General features: G+C 42.2%; 1 protein-coding gene across 2 annotated transcripts in view; it reads left to right on the top strand.

Moving 5' to 3' along the window:
- The window catches only part of RNGTT (RNA guanylyltransferase and 5'-phosphatase), a 449,379-nt gene that overhangs the window by 288,875 nt on the left and 140,737 nt on the right, over positions 1 to 19,767 (top strand). The window lies entirely within an intron of this gene.

Below are 19,767 nucleotides of genomic sequence, written 5' to 3'. Positions count from 1 at the left end.
ACTGTTGATGTAATCTTTTTAGACTGCTGAGAAGGATCTGGGAGTTGTGGTGGAACATAACCTCAACATGAGTCAGCAATGTGATGCTGCTGCAAAAAAAAACAAATGCAGTTTTAGGTTGCATTAACAAAGGCATAGCATGCAAATCACAGGAGGTGATAGTACCACTCTACTTGGTGCTTGTTAGGCCTCAGCTGGAGTACTGTGTCCAATTTTGGTCACCAATGTGTAGGAAGGATGTAGAGAAACTGGAGAGGATCTAGAGGCAAGCAACAAAGATGATCAAAGCTGTGGGAAGCCCTCCACTGGTTTAGACCCAACAAATCCTGCATCTTGGCAGGGAGTTAGACTAGATGACCCTTGCAGGGTCTTCTAACCCTATGATTCTATGATTTTAGACTTCTGTGAGGCACTGGACTTGGTACCACTGGACATTTTGATTAAAAAACTAGAATAACATGGCACACATTAAACAGATTAAAAACTGGCTAACTGACAGGTCTGAAAACATAATTGTAAATGTGGAGTCATCATTGAACAGGTGTATTCCTAGTGGGGTCCTGCAGGGAGGAGTACCTGCCCCTATACTATTTAATATTTTTTATCAATGACCTGAAAAAAAAAGTCATCACTGATAAAGTTTGCAGATGACACAAAAATCAGGAGTCGCAAATAATGAAGAGGGATGGGTAACAGAGTGATCTGAATCACTTGGAAAGCTGGGCGCAAGCAAACACTATGCATATTAATATAGTCAAATAGTAATATATACACTGAGGAACAAAGAAAGTTGGCCATCCTTATACAATGGGGGAGCCTATCCTGGGAATTCAGGTCTCAGTGCAATCCTGTGGCCAAAATGTGATGCTTGGATATGTGAAAAGGGAATCTTGAGCAGGAATAGAGAGGTTATTTTACCTCTGCATTGGTAGACTTGGCAGGATATGATTTTAAATCGATAGATGTTGGTAAACATCAATTTCAGCTGACACATTGAAATCGACAAACAGAATATCCCTGGGTAACAGTCAGTGCAAATGCAGCACCTGCCCCGCCCTGCCTGCTTTCCTGGGACCTTGTGCTTTCATGGGTCAGGTGTCAGAGCCCTCTGCAGTCTCCCTGTCGTGGAGTGAATGAGCAGGGTGTGGCAGCAGAGGTCAGAGGGTTCCCTGCACAGCTGCAGAGCCAGTCACCTTGGATCCCTGCAGGCTATAAGTGTAGAGAAGAATGCAGTCCTGTTGGGTCAGGATGTTGATGCTGATAAATTGGAGAGGGTTCAGAGAAGAGCCATGAGAACGATTAAAGGATTGGAAAACATACCTTATAGGAATAGAATGAAGGAGCTCAATCTATTTAGCTTAACAAAGAGAAAGTTAAGGGGTGACTTGATCCTAATTTGTAAGTACCTACATGGGGAACTAATATGTTGTAATGGATGCCTCGATCTAGCAGACAAAAGTATAGCAAGATTCAGTGACAGGAGCAGCTTACCAAGGGTTCTGGTGGATTCTCTATAAATGGCAATTTTTAAATCAAGCTAGGATGTTTTTCTAAAAGATAGGCTCTAATTCAAACAGAAATTATTTCTGGAAAGTTCTGTGACTTGTGTTATTCAGGAAGTCAGACTAGATGGTCACAGTGGTCCCATCTGGCCTTAGAATCTATGAATCTACACTTGTGATACTGATGTACAAAGCAGGAAAAAAGGGCTGGCATACCAAACCTGAATCCTGCTTGTATACATTAATTAATCCATTTGATCACACTACCCTTTAAAATATTATTCACAACAAATTCAGTGATCTTCTTAATTATAATAATTTATTTCTAGTAGTGCCTGTAGTATGCTAAGTGCTTTAAGGTCTAGAAAATATGACCTATGAGGAAAGACTGAAAAAAGAAGTAATAGGCTTAAATTGCAGCAAGGGAGATTTAGGTTAGACATTAGGAAAAACTTTCTAACTGTAAGGTAGTTAAGAACTGGAACAAATTACTTATAGAGGCAGTGGAATCTCCATCACTGGCAGTTTTTAAGAACAGTTTAGACAAACAGCTCTCACAGATGGTGTAGATAATAATTAGTTCTGCCTCAGTGCAGGGGACTGGATAACCAATCGAAGCCCCTTCCAGTCTATGATTCTACAGAGGGTCAATGAGTAAAGCCTCCCCTTTGCTCTTCCTTTCCAGACATACATACTGTACATTTTCACAAATAATGTGAGGAGAGCGATGGAGGTTCTTGACCAGTATACAATTGAAAACTTTTTGTAGGCGGTTTCATAGTGACTCTTGCCCATTTTCTCCCATACCAGTTACCCTCTAACAGCTGCACGGTGCGACACAAAATACAATTTTTTTCTCTTCTTTCTGTTTTGTTCTTTTACAATTCTTTCTCTTTCCCCCTTTGCTTTCTTTTCCCTTTTTTCCACTGCCCATCTTTGTTTGTGTTTTTTCCATTCTTTTAAATTTCCCCTTCCTTTCCTGTCATTCCTCTGTAATCCTGCCTCCCTTTCCCTTCTCCATTTTCTGTCACATTGAAGTACTGCTGATGCAGGACCAAACTGCTGGGTCAACTCCCTCTGATCAGCTTTGATCCCTCTGCATGGAATAGGTTGGCAGAGCAGGGACTGAAGATGAGTGCTGATTAAAGGGAGTGAAACTGACCAGCAAACAGCTTCTTGGACAAGGTATGTCTCCCTATGTTTGTGGCCCAGATCCTGAATGAATTTGCCCTGTAGTTTGTGGGTAAAAGCCTAATACGTTGTTTGTAGTTTCTTAACATCCATCATATAACTTCTGAATTTTTAGAATAATTTGTTCTATAGGGTGACTGCAAAATTATTTATAATTTTGTACACTCATTGTGGAACATTTGCAGTTTGCCATCCTGTGTTTTTAATTGTTTAGTCAAACTGAAATCTCAAAAATAGCTTCTTATCTTTAGATGTCAGGATCAGTTCTGTGACCTGTGCCCACTCATCAGTAAAATTACTTCTGCTATCTGCCTTGTAAATCATAAACCTCACTGGGCCTCTGTAGTCTGTCTGAGAACACCTAATCTTCATGGTAGCAAACTCTTCAAAACTGATTTACCAGCTGCCTAGCACCATTATTTTGCCCTTCTTGAGAAAGGGGTAGCAGAATTATTTTATTCTAAAAGCTCCCCAAAAGAAAGTTTGTTAGCCACAAATAGTGAAGGTTTAAAAGACATCTGATGCACTTCTTCTAGGCACTCACGAGAGGTTTGCGTCAGTATCTTTATTCTTTCAAATGCCTGTTTCACCTCTTGAGTCCTCTGATATTTTTACAGTGGCTCATGCTGATTCCAATCTGACACCTTTGCGTACTCTTAGTTTGAATGAGGCATAACCCCCCCCCCCCCCCGAAAAAACATGCCTCCTGTTCCTCTAAGATAAGCACACCATTTTAGTAAACTGGCTCCATTGTCTAAAATAAGCTCTCAAAGTGTCACTGAATCCTCTCAGCCTCATAACTTTTCTCTATATGCAGCACCAACAAGAGAAAAAATTACTTGAAAGAAAAGGAATAAACAGTTATATTTTCATTCCCAGGTAGCATTACATGTGGTTTTTATATTAAACCCATCCACCCCAATCTTGACAATCTCACTGGTAACCTTGAATACTTGATTGCCTATTAATTGTTTGCACTACTTCCGTTATAGTGACCAGATTATCACCATCCTTCATTATAAAAACTTCACCCCAAATCACTAATGGCTATTATTGCATGAACTGGCTTCAAAAGGTCATGTTTTGTGTAATTAAACAGTGCCAAGTTCACTTCAACCACTTCATACGATCTCATTGCTGGTTTCAATGTTTGGCCCAATATGTCTTTTGAAAACTGCTCTGGTAGTTGAAAAACATTTGCTAGTAACTTAAATTCTGTAAGTCTGAAACTAAGCTATCCGTCTACTCTAATGAGTGATGGGTTTTTTGTGCATTATTATTTCTTCTATTACTATAGCATTCATTGTGCCAGGTGGTGTAAAGACATAGAGTAGACAGAGTCCCTTTACTGAAAGGGAGGGAAAGGGACTATCAAATATTTAAAGTTTTATATACATTATTTTCCTATACAAATATGTTTTCTGTTTTAAGTTTTGTAATTCTCTAGTAGTCCCTGAACCTATCCATTATTATTTCCAGCTGGCTTCTTATGAACTTCACAAGCAGAAATTATTCTTGAGAGGAGGAGAGCATTGCCCCTCAAATCTGTATTGACTTGTGCTATTAAAACCTTTTTTGTTTCATTACTTATGCTGAACATCTAGCTGGTTAGTTGGGATTCCCCCACATGAAGAACATTTGTGACTAAATCCATTACCAGTCAAAATGGACGCTGCTACGCCAGCATGAATCTTTCACATTGCTGTGGGCTGTCCTTTAATGGAGAACCTGCTGTCAATTTGCTGAAATGGCACTGACCTTTACAGCAGCATTTTCTGGCCATGGATGGCTAACCGTTATTCTCAATTTCCATAGCAGGCTTCCTTGCAATTCTTCTCTCAAATTGCTAATTGTATCTCAACTATACAATCCCATCATAAACTTTATGGATATTCAAAAATTTATTTTAATAAGGCACAGCATATCTTAAGGAATTTTTCCATGACTATACAGGTCATAACTTGGATGGAACTTTAGGATTGTCTTGGCCATCTTGAGGGGTTTATTTTATCATATCTCTTTAGGTTTTGGTTTTATTTTTTAATCAAGGTACATGTTTTGGACACCAAAAGATAGGGATCAGATTCCATAGTTAAGCACTGAAATAAAAGTAGTTTAATTTTTCAGGTGTGATGAACAAGTGTAACTCCCTTTGACTTAAGTGGTAGCAGAGGATGCTCAGCATCTCAGAAAACCACATCACTTTTATTTAGGTTCTCCCTGCCTACATTTTCTTCAGGTTCATTTTCTGCTATCATTCCTGCTACAGTTATATTTTGAAGTGCAAATGTATGTGCTTATTTACCCAACTTGAACTTCTTGTTTAACCTGATTCCCTTCATCTGCCTGCATAGATATCACTGCTATTCAGTTCTTAATGAATGTGTCAGTTCTCCTAGCTATGGTCTCTTCTTCACTTATGGATGTACACTATCTAAAGTTCTTCATAATTTATAGGGGATTGAATTCCCTTTGCTTGTTTGCCACCTACTCATGGCAAATATCCAAATTTGGTCTAGAACTCTGATGTGCAGTTTAGACATCCCCTGTAATCATTGTCTGACATAGGATTGCTGATAGGCATTATTTATTTTCTACATGTATCAGCAGTAGTCATCCTAAATGTTTTCCATTTACCTTAATGGGGCAGTCTGGGTATATTTCATCTGAGATATCCTACGAAGTACACTAGTTATGCCTGTCCCCACTGTAAATGTCAACTGGGTATATTTCATCTGAGATATCCTACGAAGTACGCTAGTTATGCCTGTCCCCACTGTAAATGTCAATAACTGTAAGGAGTCATTTGTTGAATTTGTATACTAGAGGCTTTCTTTAATAAAAAAAAAAAAAAAAAAAAAAAAAAGACTTGAGTTCCATGCAGACTACTAATTTCATTTGGTTATGTAGTACCCGTGTCTTAGTGTGAAACTCCAAGGAACTTGTTGAGTAGGCTTAATGCCATCCTGATAGTTGTGCATGATTTTACATATTGGCAGCCAAAAGACGAGTGACCATGTGTGTCAGATATGGGTGCTGAAGGCATGGTTTTCAGCTGAGAACACCAAAACAGGCTTTAGCTTTAGCAAATATGCCTATGCTTAAGACAATGATCTGTGTGTAATGCAGCATTCCCCATACTGTGCTATTCTGTGTATATGTTGGAAAATATGTAGAGTAAACATACATATATTCCATTGCTGAACAAAATAAGTTTATAGCCACTTTGAATTAGTGGGATTCTTCACTGAATGACATGTCCAAACTTTTGGATCTTCATAGTGAGGTGGATCCACTCCCAGCCCTTCACATATGCATACTATTAATTAAATGATCCATGGCTCTGCCCTTATGTATCCAAGATCCTGCACAGAGCTTTCTCAGGGTGGGGGAGAGGGTGGATAAGAGGAGGAGCCCTTGGAATTGAACTGAGAAATGTACATCAGCTCTCCCCATCCCCATGTTACAATGGAATAACTAAAATAAACTGAGTGCATCCTGAATCATTAACCTCTCCTTCTCCATTCAAACTGAATGATTTGGGGAAATATCTGCAAGAGTCTGCCTTCTCCTGTTTGTATTTCAGTAGTAGGTCTAATAGATTCCTAGTACTAAATTAGTTTCTTGAGACTTCGAAGTTCGCACAAAGATCTTTCATAAAACGATTTTTTTTGCTTAGCTATTGATATAAACTAATATAGCTATTTTTCACTTAGCTGTTGATAAAAACTAACAGTTTATATCAGAATGTTAATATGTAAATTGATCTTCATTTTGCTGCTGTACTTTATGTAGCAATCCAGAATATCAGCAGTACATCATAAATAGACTTCATACTAGATGCAAATGAGTAAGAACAGGGTTGTGAAGTCTGGATGTTTTTCAGAGGATCACTCCCTCCACCAAACAATTGAGTGTGTTTAGTACTTTTTGAAGAGCTAGCAACTATTGTAAGGCAGAACATCTGATGATATGGTTCTGTATATAACTGGCTAGCTTACTTTGCATTCTTCAGTCTTCAGTGTTGAGTTCACTTGGAATGAGAGACAACCAACTGGTAAAGTATGTGAAAAAGCTGTTGATCAATACTGCAAACAGGTGACTGGTTTGGGGTTTGTTTTTTTTTTTAGTAATTTCCAAACACCATTGTGAGGATTTCTCACACAATATGTTTCAAGTTGTTCAAGGTGTTCATTGAAATAAACTCTTTGTAGAATTAGGTAGATTAGAACATTAATGATTTGTTCTTATTTCAACAAAATATAGCCACAATAATGTTATTCCCTGTTCCAGGCCAGCAGCAGGTTTCCAACATCATTCTGTAGCTTTCAGTGAGCCCTTGACACCCAAAAAATGGGAAAGCTCAATTGGTGTCTATTCCACAAACACAATTTAAGGTCTAAGACTTGAACTTGATAAGAAAGTTGCAACCTGTTTTTATGCCAACACCTTTGTCTTTCAGTGGAGCAAATATTGAGCAATTTAAAGAAACGATTAAAGCATTTGCCCTGAATATACCAGGGCTGCCTAGAGGGGGAGGCCAGTGGGGCAATTTGCCCCGGGCCCCGCAGGGGCCCCCATGAGAATGTCTGAGGCTCCCCCCAGCCTCCGCCTTCCCCCATCCCCCGGCGCCTCAGCGTGCTGCGTCCAGGAGTGGCCCTGGACAGCGCTGCAGCAGCATGGCTTGGGCGGGGCCTGAGGTCCTCCCGCTCGGAACCGCGTGGTAAGGGGGCGGGGCTGCGAGCTCCGGTGGGTCGAGCGGCAGGAGCTCCTGGACGTGGCTCGCTGAGGCTCTGGGAGAGGGAGGGGGCGGGGGGAAGCGGCATGGGAAGCCCCTCTGAGCCGGGCACCCCCCCAGCCCTGACCCCCAGCTCCGAGCCCAGCCCCTCTGAGCCAGGCACCCCCTGACCTCATCCCCCGCCGCAGCCCTGACCCCCAGCTCCGAGCCCAGCCCCTCTGAGCCGGGCTCCCCCCGACCCCATCCCCCCCCCCATCCCTGACCCCCAGCTCCGAGCCCAGCCCCTCTGAGCCCATCCCCCCCACAGCCCTGACTCCTAGCTCTGAGCACAGCCCCTCTGAGCCGGACACCCCCCGACCCCATCCCCCCACAGCCCTGACCCCTAGCTCTGAGCACAGCCCCTCTGAGCTGGGCACCCCCCGACCCCAACCCCCCACAGCCCTGACCCCCAGCTCTGAGCCCAGCCCCTCTGATCCGGGCACCCCCTGACCCAGAGCCCAGCTCCCCACCCAGCCCTGGGCAACAGTAGCACCACCCCCAGGCAGTGACAGCCCATTGGCACCAACCATCACCATCACCCAGCGACAGCCCATTATGTAATTGCAAATGTATACATACCATTAAAGCATTTAATGTTTTTAAATAATGTATTTTGTGTATTTTCAAATTATTAAAAATTAATTTTTGAATGTATTTCACTGGTTATTTTTTACATTTCCAAATACATGTTACTATAGTATTGCAACTTTTTTTTATGGAAGGGGCCCCCGAAATTGCTTTGCCCCAGGCCCCCTGAATCCTCTGGGCGGCCCTGTAATATATTCATCTAGATAATTGACTTGATGCCACAGGTGAAGCAGTCAAAGAAAGAACTAGAAGAATCAAAGTTGATGTTAATGAAAAATAGTTGTTCAAGCATAAAAACTGACCCAATTATCACTGCAAGTATTCATAAAGAGAAATGTTTTCTGCTTAGTGCTACTGATTCTGTCTGAAATGAAATTGTCCAATTTGCTAAAGATGCTGTTCAACAATGCAGAGAAAAATGACAGTGAAGTATTTATTTGCTCAAGCAATCAATAAAAAAAGGAAGAAGATGAGAAATTCTACGTGAAATCATCCCAGATTCCTGACAGATAGATGTTCAGCACAGTCTTTAAGCCATCTTGATAAGGATGTAACAGCTAACATAGTGCTAAAACTTATTGTGGAAGCACAAAAATTCCACCATACTAATGGTAGGGTTGATTGAAAAATGTGGATTGATGCCATAGTTTTCCCATGATGCTCAATGGAACTCCCAAGAAAATTTTGTATCTACATTTGTATCAAGCAACTAAAATAAAGCATGCATTTTACAGAAGGGACACTACAGAGAGCTGCTAAATTTACCAAAGCAATTAAAATAGGTGTCTGAGAGACCTGTCAGATTACAACTGCGGCTGTCTAAATGGAAACCTGACTTGATATAATTAATAACAATGAACTGGAATCACACAAGAATAAAATAAAAAAATAATTCAAAGAAGTTATGAAACCTATTAATTATTTAGTCCACACAACCAAATACGATGGTCATTGGGTGAGCCCAGAGCAGAAAAATTAGGATGAAAATATCCTGAATTTGTTCCTGTCTTCTAACATTTAAATGCTTGAAAACGGTGGAAGTAAAATCACAGAAGACGAGGGCAATGGAATTCAGAATTTTAAAAGATGTTCACTCCGGTCCCCACCCAGCATAACATCAGTTGAGTAATTTTTTTCAGCACTTTTGGATTAATTTAGCCAAAATTTAATCAAGTCTCTAGATGGTTAAAATGTATCTGTGTTCTAGGTCAGATACAAAAGGGTTGTGGGCCTAACTGGTATTATGTTGTTGGGTTTTACTAATAGAATTTGCAAACCTTTCATTTTGGAAAAACTGTCTATGTTTGATGAATAAATGTGTATGAAGTGAATCAGATAAAGTGTTTCATTTTATAAAACCTTTCATGATTTTTTCAGAAGAAAAATAACTGGCTTTTTTCTGGGGAGAATTAGAACAGCCACTCTTTAAAATGACCCATTTACTGTTCCTGTGTAATAACTCTAGAGAAAGCAGCAAGAATACTACTAATAGTTTTCATTCATATAGTACTGAATGCCAAGAAACCTGCCATTTAAGAATGTTGTTTGCCTTAAGTGGTGGATAAAAATGTACAATCCTTGATTCTGTACAAAGTCAAATTGCAGGATTTTGGTTAACTATAATTGTGCATTGTATACACTAGATCACCTACTCCTGATTGCAGTACAGGACAGTAAAACACATCTAGCCATTGTTGCACTGAAGTCAGAGGATTTAATGGCAAACAGTTGTGATATAATTTTGTTTCCATCAGTCTCTTGTTTTTCTCTAAGGTAGTTTTGCTCAATTTTGTATTGCTACAGTTAATCTGTTTGCCCTTACCTTACACTAAGCTTTGGTTTTAATGTTGCATACTTATTAAATATTAATGTTTTTATTAAATCTTTACAACAGTTAGATATATTGAATGTTACAGATAGACTGTAAAATGAGAACTGGAATTAAGCTAATATTTCATCTTGGAGCATGTTAGGAATTAGAGTGGTTAGCTGCTGTACCAGAGATGATGTTACCATGGAGAGAGCTTCTGTTTCCATGACATTTGCTTGCATATTTTGATAGGCCTTCAACTGAAGTAGGGTTTTGTCCTCTGTCAGATTTGGTGGGTGTCATTCCACTTCATCCTAAACTCTGTTTGTGTGTGTTTGGTTTCTCATTACAAAAATACATTAATTTCTCAGGATGTTATTGTTGATATGCCAAAAAATAGATGCTTTTAAACTTTTGGCATCCGGAAGGCAAGTTGTTTATTATGCATTTTTTTAATTGGATTAGATTTTCAAGCTTGGCTTTAAGTCGATAAATGTGCTTTTCTCATTTATATTTTTGTTAATTAAAAAAACCCACAACTGACTTTAACTTGTACTAAAAAGAACTACCACCAGCTCTGTCGCTAACTAGCATTATACCTGTGAAACTGCTTTCTATGACGTGGTATTTTGGGGAATGGATAGACTTTAAACCAGAATATCAGGCAAATTATTGTTAAAGAATTAGTTGATGACCAGGAGGTAAAACTACAAAATCTTAGTTTTCTTAGAACTGAAAAATGTATAATGTTGTTTCTGAGCTGTGATATATTTAGTGTCCATAAAGATAACATTTTGTTCTACTAACAATTTTTTTCCCCAATGAACAATAATTGCAACAAATATGTTGTCAGTCTACCAGCAGTGTTTGCAACTCTTCTATACTGAAAAAAAAAATTAATTGCAGTCTCAAATGTATTTATAATAGCTCTTCTTATATAGCGCATATTGTACACTACATTCTTCACCTATTATTGCTGTCCCCACTTAGCAGTAAACAGAAATAAATACTTTTCTGTCATCCCTGTGGATCTGCTCCACCCATCCCCATTAGTCTTTATTTCTTCTTTCCTAGAAATGAGGAACAGTCGCAGAATTCTCCAGTTCCTCCCCAGCTCCAAACATTCCTGTTTCTTCCTCCTGAAGAGAGGGGATGGGGAAGTAGAAGACAAAGAAATAATTTGGCAGAGCTCAGGAGCAATACAACCAGATTTTGAAGACCCCATTGCAACCTCAGGTTCTCTGCTTTCACCTCAAACTGTCCCAGACCCTACTGGTTTAATTTCACTGGGCCACAGATGCATCAGCAACTCTTTGCTACGTTTAGGTGGATGGATATTTGCTCCTCTATCTCCCTCAGACAGACCATCACATGGTGCCAGTTCCTGACACTCACCATGGTACCAGGTGAATGTGTCACAGTTACAAAGGGGTTCCTCTTGTACAGACATTTTTTCCTCATCCCACAGTATTTTTCCACCAAGGGGGAGATTTACTTCTCTCTTGCCTCTTTCAGTGCTTAAACTCATGAAAGTAGTACTGCAGTAATTCTATTGAGAATTGGTGTAAAATGGGGAAGAATGTGTTTTTTCTTCCCTTTCACTAAGCAGCTTTACAGACCAGACAGGAGAAGAGATTGTTGTACACCAAAGTGAGCTCTTTCTTATGTTTCTTTATAGGGCTCTCTTACCTCTTCTGAGGTGGATTGAGTACACCGGGTGGAGGGCGTATGCTGCCTGCCCCAGGTAGATTTAGCTTTCGGTATCCAGGTAACTCAACCTCTGTAACTAATCGAGGGACATTCCTGCTTATCCCCAGTTTTTCTTTACTACTTTGTCCCCAAAATCTTAGGTCCATCTCCAGCATAGAACTGTTACAGGATAGGCCTTTTAAATCCCTCTTCTAAGACCTCTCATTGAAGTTGAGATGGAAACACACACAAGTAGGATCCAGAAAGGCAAGGAGAGCAAGCACCATCCACAGAACTTAAGACTGTTATTTGGATAGCTTTTGCTACTTTAGCGTTAGAAGCCCCTGCTGATCAGCCACAAGACTATACTTTTGGAAAGAGCAAGTTTACATTGCATTTCCCCTATGTGGTGCCCTTATCAATACTGCTAATCAACAGTAGATGCTGATGGGCTAGGCTCAGAGACCATACGGTGCAAATACCTGGGTTCCTCAGATGAGAGAGAACAAATACTTTAATTTGACAAAGAGGATTCCTATTTGGTAGACCCAAAATCGAGGTCAGCATTAAGCTCCATGACCTTCCCTACACACCCACATAATAGCTGCATGGATATGCCTTTTGGAAGGGAAGGTGAGATTGCCATTTCTGAAGTGCACATTACCACCTATTCTTCCTAATAGAGCTATGTCAGATTTATCAACTGGTATGAAATATCTTAGGACAAAAACATAATATAACTATTAGGAAGTAGTCTTATGCAATGATTTCCTTCAATGGGGTTCACATAACCAGAAGCCAGGGGCGGGGGTACCTCTTTCATGGATCAACAGCATCTTTGTCAGCAGTGAGATTCAGTAACAATCTAATGGTTATGGTAATTGACAGTGTCTTTATTTCATCATAATATATGTCACTTGTAAATACATCAAAATATTCAAAACCTACTAGGTTTGTAAGTGTCCAGACAGGCACCTAATGGGACACATAAATGGCCAGAAGAAATCATATGAGATTTTCAAAGGGAGGTCCTAGGTATATGCAGGGCCCTCTCTCCTTCAGTGAGTCTAATTTCTAGGGGTTGTGGTTTGGCCAAAAGTGTAGGTACCCAAATTGGATTTTCACATGGGTCAAAAGGCACCTGGTCAGACTTAGGCATCTGAAAGTAAGGTGTTTTCAGGGAGCACCTAAATAGTAAGGAGCTAGTGCAAATTTGTCTTTGGCAGGTCAGTTCTAGACTGGCTGCTTTTGGAGACCATGTGAGACATTCTGCTTTTGGAAGCAAAAGGTTACAAAAACACCAGGCAGATGTACAAACTGCAAATGTGAAATGTATCTAAAAAACTGTAGTGAATAGAGGGATAAAAGAGGGGGAAATGAAACTAAAAGAAAGAAACAGGGGTACGAAGTTGCTGCTTTTACTCTGTTTATTTTTTTTTTCCTGGATAGCACTGATGCTGACAGAGCTATGGTCTCAACCCAGTACAGTTACACCACTTGATATCTAGGTGGGGCACTGGCCTGGCCCATGTGTGGTGGGGTTGTGTGCAATTATTAGGGGGAACAGCCAAATGGGGAATAATTTGGTGCCCAAACCAGAGCATGTGACAGTCTTAACTAGGTCACCATGTGTGGGAGGCCTGTCAGGAAGACTGTGCCGGTCCAGGTTCTGGGAGAGTAGCTGGGGCATTAACACCACTATAGTCCACTGGAAGGCTACACTGCCAAAGCCTCCTTCAGGAAGTAGCCGATGCTGGTCAGGGCCTTTGCTGCAGTGTTCAGTAGCTAGAACCCCAATCTGATTATTGGGGCTTGCTCAGACCTACAGGCTTGTTCTGATTTACAACAAACAGCAAGTATGTGAAGTTCCACTGGAAACTAGTCAGGTGCTTAACACCTTACCTAGGGTTGCCAACTTTCTACTTGCACAAAACTGAACACCATTACCCTGCCCCCTGCCCTGCCCCTCCTCTGAGGCTCTGTTTCTGCCCCACCCTGCCTCCGAGGCCCCGCCCCCATTCACTCCATTACCCCTCCCTCTGTCACTCGCTCTCCCCACCCTCACTCACTTGCTCATTTTCACCTGGCTGGCTCAGGGGGTTGCGGTGTGGGAGGGGGTGCGGGCTGGGGCAGGGGGTTGGACTATGGGGGGGGGACAGGGCTCGAGCTGGGAGTGTGGGCTCTGGCATGGGTTTTGGGGTGCAAGAGGGGGCTCCGGGCTGGGATCGAGGGGTTCAGAGGGCAGGAGGGGGATCAGGACTGCGGCAGGGATTTGGAGTTTGGGGTGCGGGCTCTGGGCTGGGGATGAGGGGTTTGGGATGCAGGAGGGGGCTCAGGGCTGGGACCGAAAGGTTCAGAGGGCAGAAGGGGGAGCAGGGGTGGAGCAGGGAGATGGGGCACAGGAGAGGGGCAGGGGTACAGGCTCTGGGCAGCGCTTACCTCAGGCAGCTCCCGGAAGCAGCAGCATGTCCCCCGTCCCGTCCTCCCCCCCCAGCTCCTACACGGAGGCGCGGCCAGGCAGCTCTGCACACTAACCTGTCTGCAGGCGCTGCCCCCACTGGCCACGGTTCCCAGCCAATGGGAGCTGCGGAGCTGGCGCTTGCGGCGGGGGCAGTGTGCGAAGCCCCGTGGCTGCCCCTACACATAGGAGCCGGAGGAGGGGGCATGCTGCTGCTTCCGGGAGCCACGCGGAGCTACAGCAGGCAGGGAGCCTGCCTTAGCCCTGCAGACCAAATTTTTAATGGCCCGGTCAGCAGTGCTGACCAGAGCCGCCAGGGTCCCTTTTCGACCCGGCATGCCGGTCGAAAACCGGACACCTGGTAACCATAACCTTACCCACCAGTGTAACCTTTCCTCTCCCCACGAGCCTTATATTGCTCCTTTGTAGGACACTTACTTTCTGGTGGCCAATAACAGGTTCTCTTCCTCTTTGCCCCCAATATCCTACTCAGTTTCCCCAGAATGGGGTTTTTAGTTAATTGAATTATATCTTGTAGCCGGCACTAGAGCTATGGCACTTGCAGCCATAATACATTTTCTCAAATATTTATTCATTGTAGGGGAAATTTTTTCACATTGTCATATCTTTCTAAATGCATCACATTGTTACTTACAAAGTAATCTGAGTGGAAAACATACATTGTTAACCCTCCCCCATCTAGTCCTTCTTTTCCCCCAAGAGAAAACTGTTAACCTTTTGCCTGGTAAAAACAGGTTTATTTTTTTGAAATTAAATAAATTAAGTATAGCTTTTTGCAATTTTAATCTAGATACTTGCCGGTGAATTAATGCAATTAAAACTCATTTTATAATTATACATTAAAATATGTACCTTGAAAGGATATTTTTGTTCCTTGTTTAAAACACAGCAAGCTTCTGTATTTTAAGTTTGGCTCATAAATATTTAGTTCAGGCAGGCTTATAGCCCTGTAAAATATAATAAACTAACCCTTAAGAACAATTTTGTCTAACGTACGTTTGGCAACTTGTAGAAAAGACTCTGCTGGTGATGCTGAGCATCATCTTTCATGCAAATCCATTCAGCTTTAGGGGGTTTTCAGTCTTGGAATTAAAGAGAAAAAATAGCTTGCACCTGAGACCAGCATGTTGTAATTTCTTGGTCTGTACTTGTGCACTTTCTCCTTATGTTCCAATTAGCTTAACTGTATAGTCCAATGCATATGTTTACACCCTCAATCACAGCACTCCGCTTTTTAGAGAAAGCTTTGTTTATTGTGGGGATTCAAATCTTTCTTTAGGATTTCTTTTTGCAGACAGAGACCTCCTCTGTGCACATCTACAGCCTCCACTTGTTGCAGCAGCACACACGCTGTACACTCTGGTCCCTGCAGTACCTCACTCACTGAGCCCCATCCTATTCTTAAAGAGGCAGCTCTCATTTCTCTTATATAATTTATATCAGCATGAACAAAAATATGTACAATAAGCAAATAGTCAAAAATATTACTAAATATAAATAATATAAATCTATTTCTAAAACATCTGTTTTAGGAATCTCACACTCTCCCTTGGTTAAATAAATATCCCAATATTCAACAAATACTGTATTGCATACAGTTCTTACTGCTGAAGGCATATTGTGCCAAAAAAATAAAAATTCTATGGACAGTATTTTAAAATGCAGCAAAATTTATTTGTCAAATAAATGAGGCTCCAGCATGGCATTGGGGAGCACAGGCCACTGGCTTCACAGAGGTGGGAGATCACTGTGCAGCTTCCCACCCTGGGACACAGACTCAGCAATGAAGCTGCACCCAACCCTGACACAGCTCAAGGACTGGGCCTGTCCCAGAAACACCACAGGGCCCTGCCCCTCTGTGCCAGGTGCACCAGTGTGGGCAGGCAAGCTCAGCAAGGCAGGATCCAAGTGTGGAGGGGCTTAGTGTGTGGGGATCCAGCTGTGGGTTGAGAGGGTTCTGTGTGGGTCAATCTGGGTGTGGGCGGCTCAGTGGCGGATCCGGTATGCGGGGGGGGGGGGGGAATCTGGATGCACAGGGGCTTGTTGAGGGGTTCTGGGTGCAATGGTAATGGGACTCTGCAGGGGGGTCCAGGTGAAGGTGGTTGGGGCTCGGGGCGGGAGCTCTGGGTGTGGGGGGATAGAGCTCAGCAGGGGGGTCTGGGTGTGGAGCTGAGGAGCGATGGGTACAGGAAGCACGAGGAGGGGGGGCAGTTTACAAAGCTTCCTACAGACGGGGGAGAAATCTGGGGGTGGGTCTGTAGGCCTCTGGAGATGGCAGTGCATGGCTGGAGCTTGTAATGAACTCTCTTGCTTCAGGATTCTTTTGTGTCCTTGTTACTTATGCAGAATGTTTTGTCTTGTACGAACAGGATGGTAAACCGGGTCAACTGATGAAACTAGTTCATAGACTTTAAGGTGAGAAGGAACCATCATGATCCTCTAGCCTGACCACCTGCACACTGCAGGCCACAGAATCTCACCCAACCACTCCTGTAATAGACCCATTACCTCTGGCTGAATTATTGAAGTCCTCAAATCATGATTTAAAGACTTCAAGTTACAGAGAATGCATCATTCAGTCTAGTTTAAACCTGCAAGTGACCCATGCCCCTTGCTGCAGAGGAAGGCAAAAACCTCCCAGGGTCTCTGCTGATATGACATGCGGGAGAATTACTTCCTGACCCCAAATATGGCAGTCAGTTGGAGTCTGATCATTTTGGCAAGACCCACAAGCCAGATACCTGGGGAGTAATTCTGTATGGTAACTCAGAGCCCTCCCCGTCTAGTGGCCATTGGGAATATTTACTACTAGCAGTTGCAGATCAGCTACATGCCATTGTGGGCAGTCTCATCATACCATCCCCTCCCTAAACTTATCAAGCTCAGTCTTGAAGACAGGTAGGCTTTTTGCCCCCATTGCTCCCCTTCAAAGGCTGTTTCAGAACTTCACTCCTCTGATGGTTAGAAACCTTTATCTAATTTCAAGCCTAAACTTGTTGATGGTCATTTATATTTATTTGTTTTTGTGTCAGCATTGACACCTAAATAATGCCTTTCCCTACCTGGTATTTATCCCGCTAATGTATTTATAGAGAGCAATAATATTTCCCCTCAGCCTTCTTTTGGTTAGGCTAAACAAGCCAAGCTCCTTGAGTCTCCTCTTGTAAGGCAAGTTTTCCATTCCTCTGATCACCCGCCTAGTAGCCTTTCTCTGCACTGATTCTAGTTTGAATTCATCTTTCTTAAACATGGGAGATCAGAACTGCCCGCAGTATTCCAGATGAGGTCTGACCAGTGCCTTGTATAATGGTATTAACACTTCCCTGTCTCTACTGGAAATACTTTGCCTGATGCATCCTAGGATTGCATTAGCCTTTTTCACAGCCACATCACATTGGCAGCTCATAGTTAAGGCTACGTTTTAGTCACAGGTATTTTAGTAAAAGTCATGGACAAGTCACGGGCAGTAAGCAAAAATTCACGGACCATGACCTGTCCATGACTTGTATTATATACCCCTGACTAAAACTTGGCCTGGGGTGCGACGGGTGCTGGTGGGGAGGGTGGCGGTGCGCAGCCCAAGACCCCCGCTGGTGGGGGAGAGGGTTGGCGGGGCTGGCAGGCTCCCTACCTGGCTCTGTGCAGGTCCTAGGGTGAGGGAAGGCCAGAGGGGTTCCGTGCCCTGTCCCTGCCACTAGCACCAGCTCTGCAGCTCCCATTGGCCGGGAACCGCCACACCCAAACTGCTGCTGCTCAGGCATGGTGGCCTGAGACTGCCCCAGCAGCAGCCGCTGCAGAAGTCACGGAATCCGTGACCTCTCTGACAGACATGCAACCTTACTCATAGTCGTCTACTGATCAGCCAACACACCCAGGTTTTTCTCCTCCTCTGTCGCTTCCAATTGATAGGGCCCCAATTTATAGCAAAAATTCTTGTTGTTAGTTCCTAAGTGCATGACCTTCTACTTTGCACTATTAAATTTCATCCCATTTCTGTTACTCCAGTTTTCAAGGTGATCCAGATCTTCTTGTATGATATTCCAGTTCTGCTTTGTATTGGCAATACCTCCCAACTTGGTGCCATTTGCGAATTTTATTACCGCACATCCACTTTTTGTCCCAAGGTCATTAATAAAAATGTTAAATAAACTTGGCCCCAAGACTGATCCTTGAGGAACTCCACTAGTAACCTCCCTCCATCATGACAGTTCACCTTTCAGTATGACCCATTGTAATCTCCCCTGTAAACCAGTTCCTTATCCACCTTTCAATTCTCATATAATCCCCATCTTCTTCAATTTAACTAATAATTTCCCATGTGGAACTGTACCAAATGCCTTATTGAAATCCAGGTAGATTTGATCTACTGCATTTCCTTTGTCTAAAAAAATCAGTTATCAGCTCAAAGAAAGAGATCAGATTGGTCTGGCATAATTTACTTTTTGTAAAACTGTTGTATTTTATCCCAATTACTCTTTACCTGTGTTCGTAACTACTTTTTCTTTCAAAATTTATTCCAAGACCTTGCATAGAACTGAGGTCAAACTAACAGGCCTGTAATTTCCTGGATCACTTTTCCCCCTTTCTTAAAAATAGGTACTATATTAGCAATTCTCCGGTCAGAGGGTATGACCCCCAAGATTATGCATTAATTAAAAATCCTATTGGGCTTGCAATTTCATGTGTCAGTTCCTTTAATAACGTAGGATAAAGATTATCTGGGCCCTGCGATTTGGTCACATTAAGCAATCTGAATTTGACTTCCACCTTGGATGTGGTAATTTCTACTTCCATATCCTCATTTCCATTAGCCACCCTGCCATAATGAGAATCTTGGAGGTAACTCTTACTAAAAACTGAGACAAAGTATTTGTTTAGGTGTTGGGTTATACCTAGATTATTATCGTTCCTTGTTTTCTTTTTATTTATGTGGCTATTGGATACTATTTACTATTGGTTTTAATTTCCTTTGCAAGGTCCAACTCTGCTTGGCTTTTGGCATTTTTCACTTTTCCTCTACACTTTCTGACCTCCAGCTGATAGCTTTCGTTGCTGATCCATCCCATCTTCCATTCCTTGTAAGCTTTCTGCTCTTATTAACCTGTTTTAGATGCTTGCTCATCCAGACGGGTCTGCCACCCTTCCCTATGATTTTTTCCCCCTTTCTTGGGATGCAGGTTTCAGATAGTTTCTGCAACTTTGACTTAAAGTAATTTCAAGCCTCCTCCACATTCAAATCCTTGAGTTCTTCAATCCAGTCCACTTCCCTAACTAATTCTCATAATTTTTTTAAGTTTGCCCTCTTGAAATCAAGGACCCTACTTGCAGATCTTTATTGTTTATCCTTCCATTTAGTTTAAATTGCATTAGCTCATGGTCACTCAAACTAAGGTTGTCCATTACAATCAGTTCACTACTCACCAATACCAATTCTAAAATAGCATCACCTCTTGTTCATTCAGTAACTGTTTGGTGAAGAAATCTGTCAGCTATCACATCCAAGAAAATCAATTTCCAAATCCTCCCTTTCTGAACTATTGAGTTCTCCAGAACATTCTGCGATTCCGTCATTTTTTTTCTGCAAAGACATTCCCTTTACTTGGAAGCACCTTTATTGTTGGATGGCTCTTGACTTTGCTGTTCAGAAATAATGCAGTCACAGGGCATTAGCTGGTTACAATGAATGATCCTACTCCATTTTCTGCTTTAACCTCATACATGGGGCTGGACT

This window comes from Emys orbicularis, chromosome 3 (assembly GCF_028017835.1).
Source record: "Emys orbicularis isolate rEmyOrb1 chromosome 3, rEmyOrb1.hap1, whole genome shotgun sequence".
NCBI lineage: Eukaryota > Metazoa > Chordata > Testudines > Emydidae > Emys > Emys orbicularis.
This window is presented reverse-complemented; position numbering and strand designations above follow the sequence as displayed.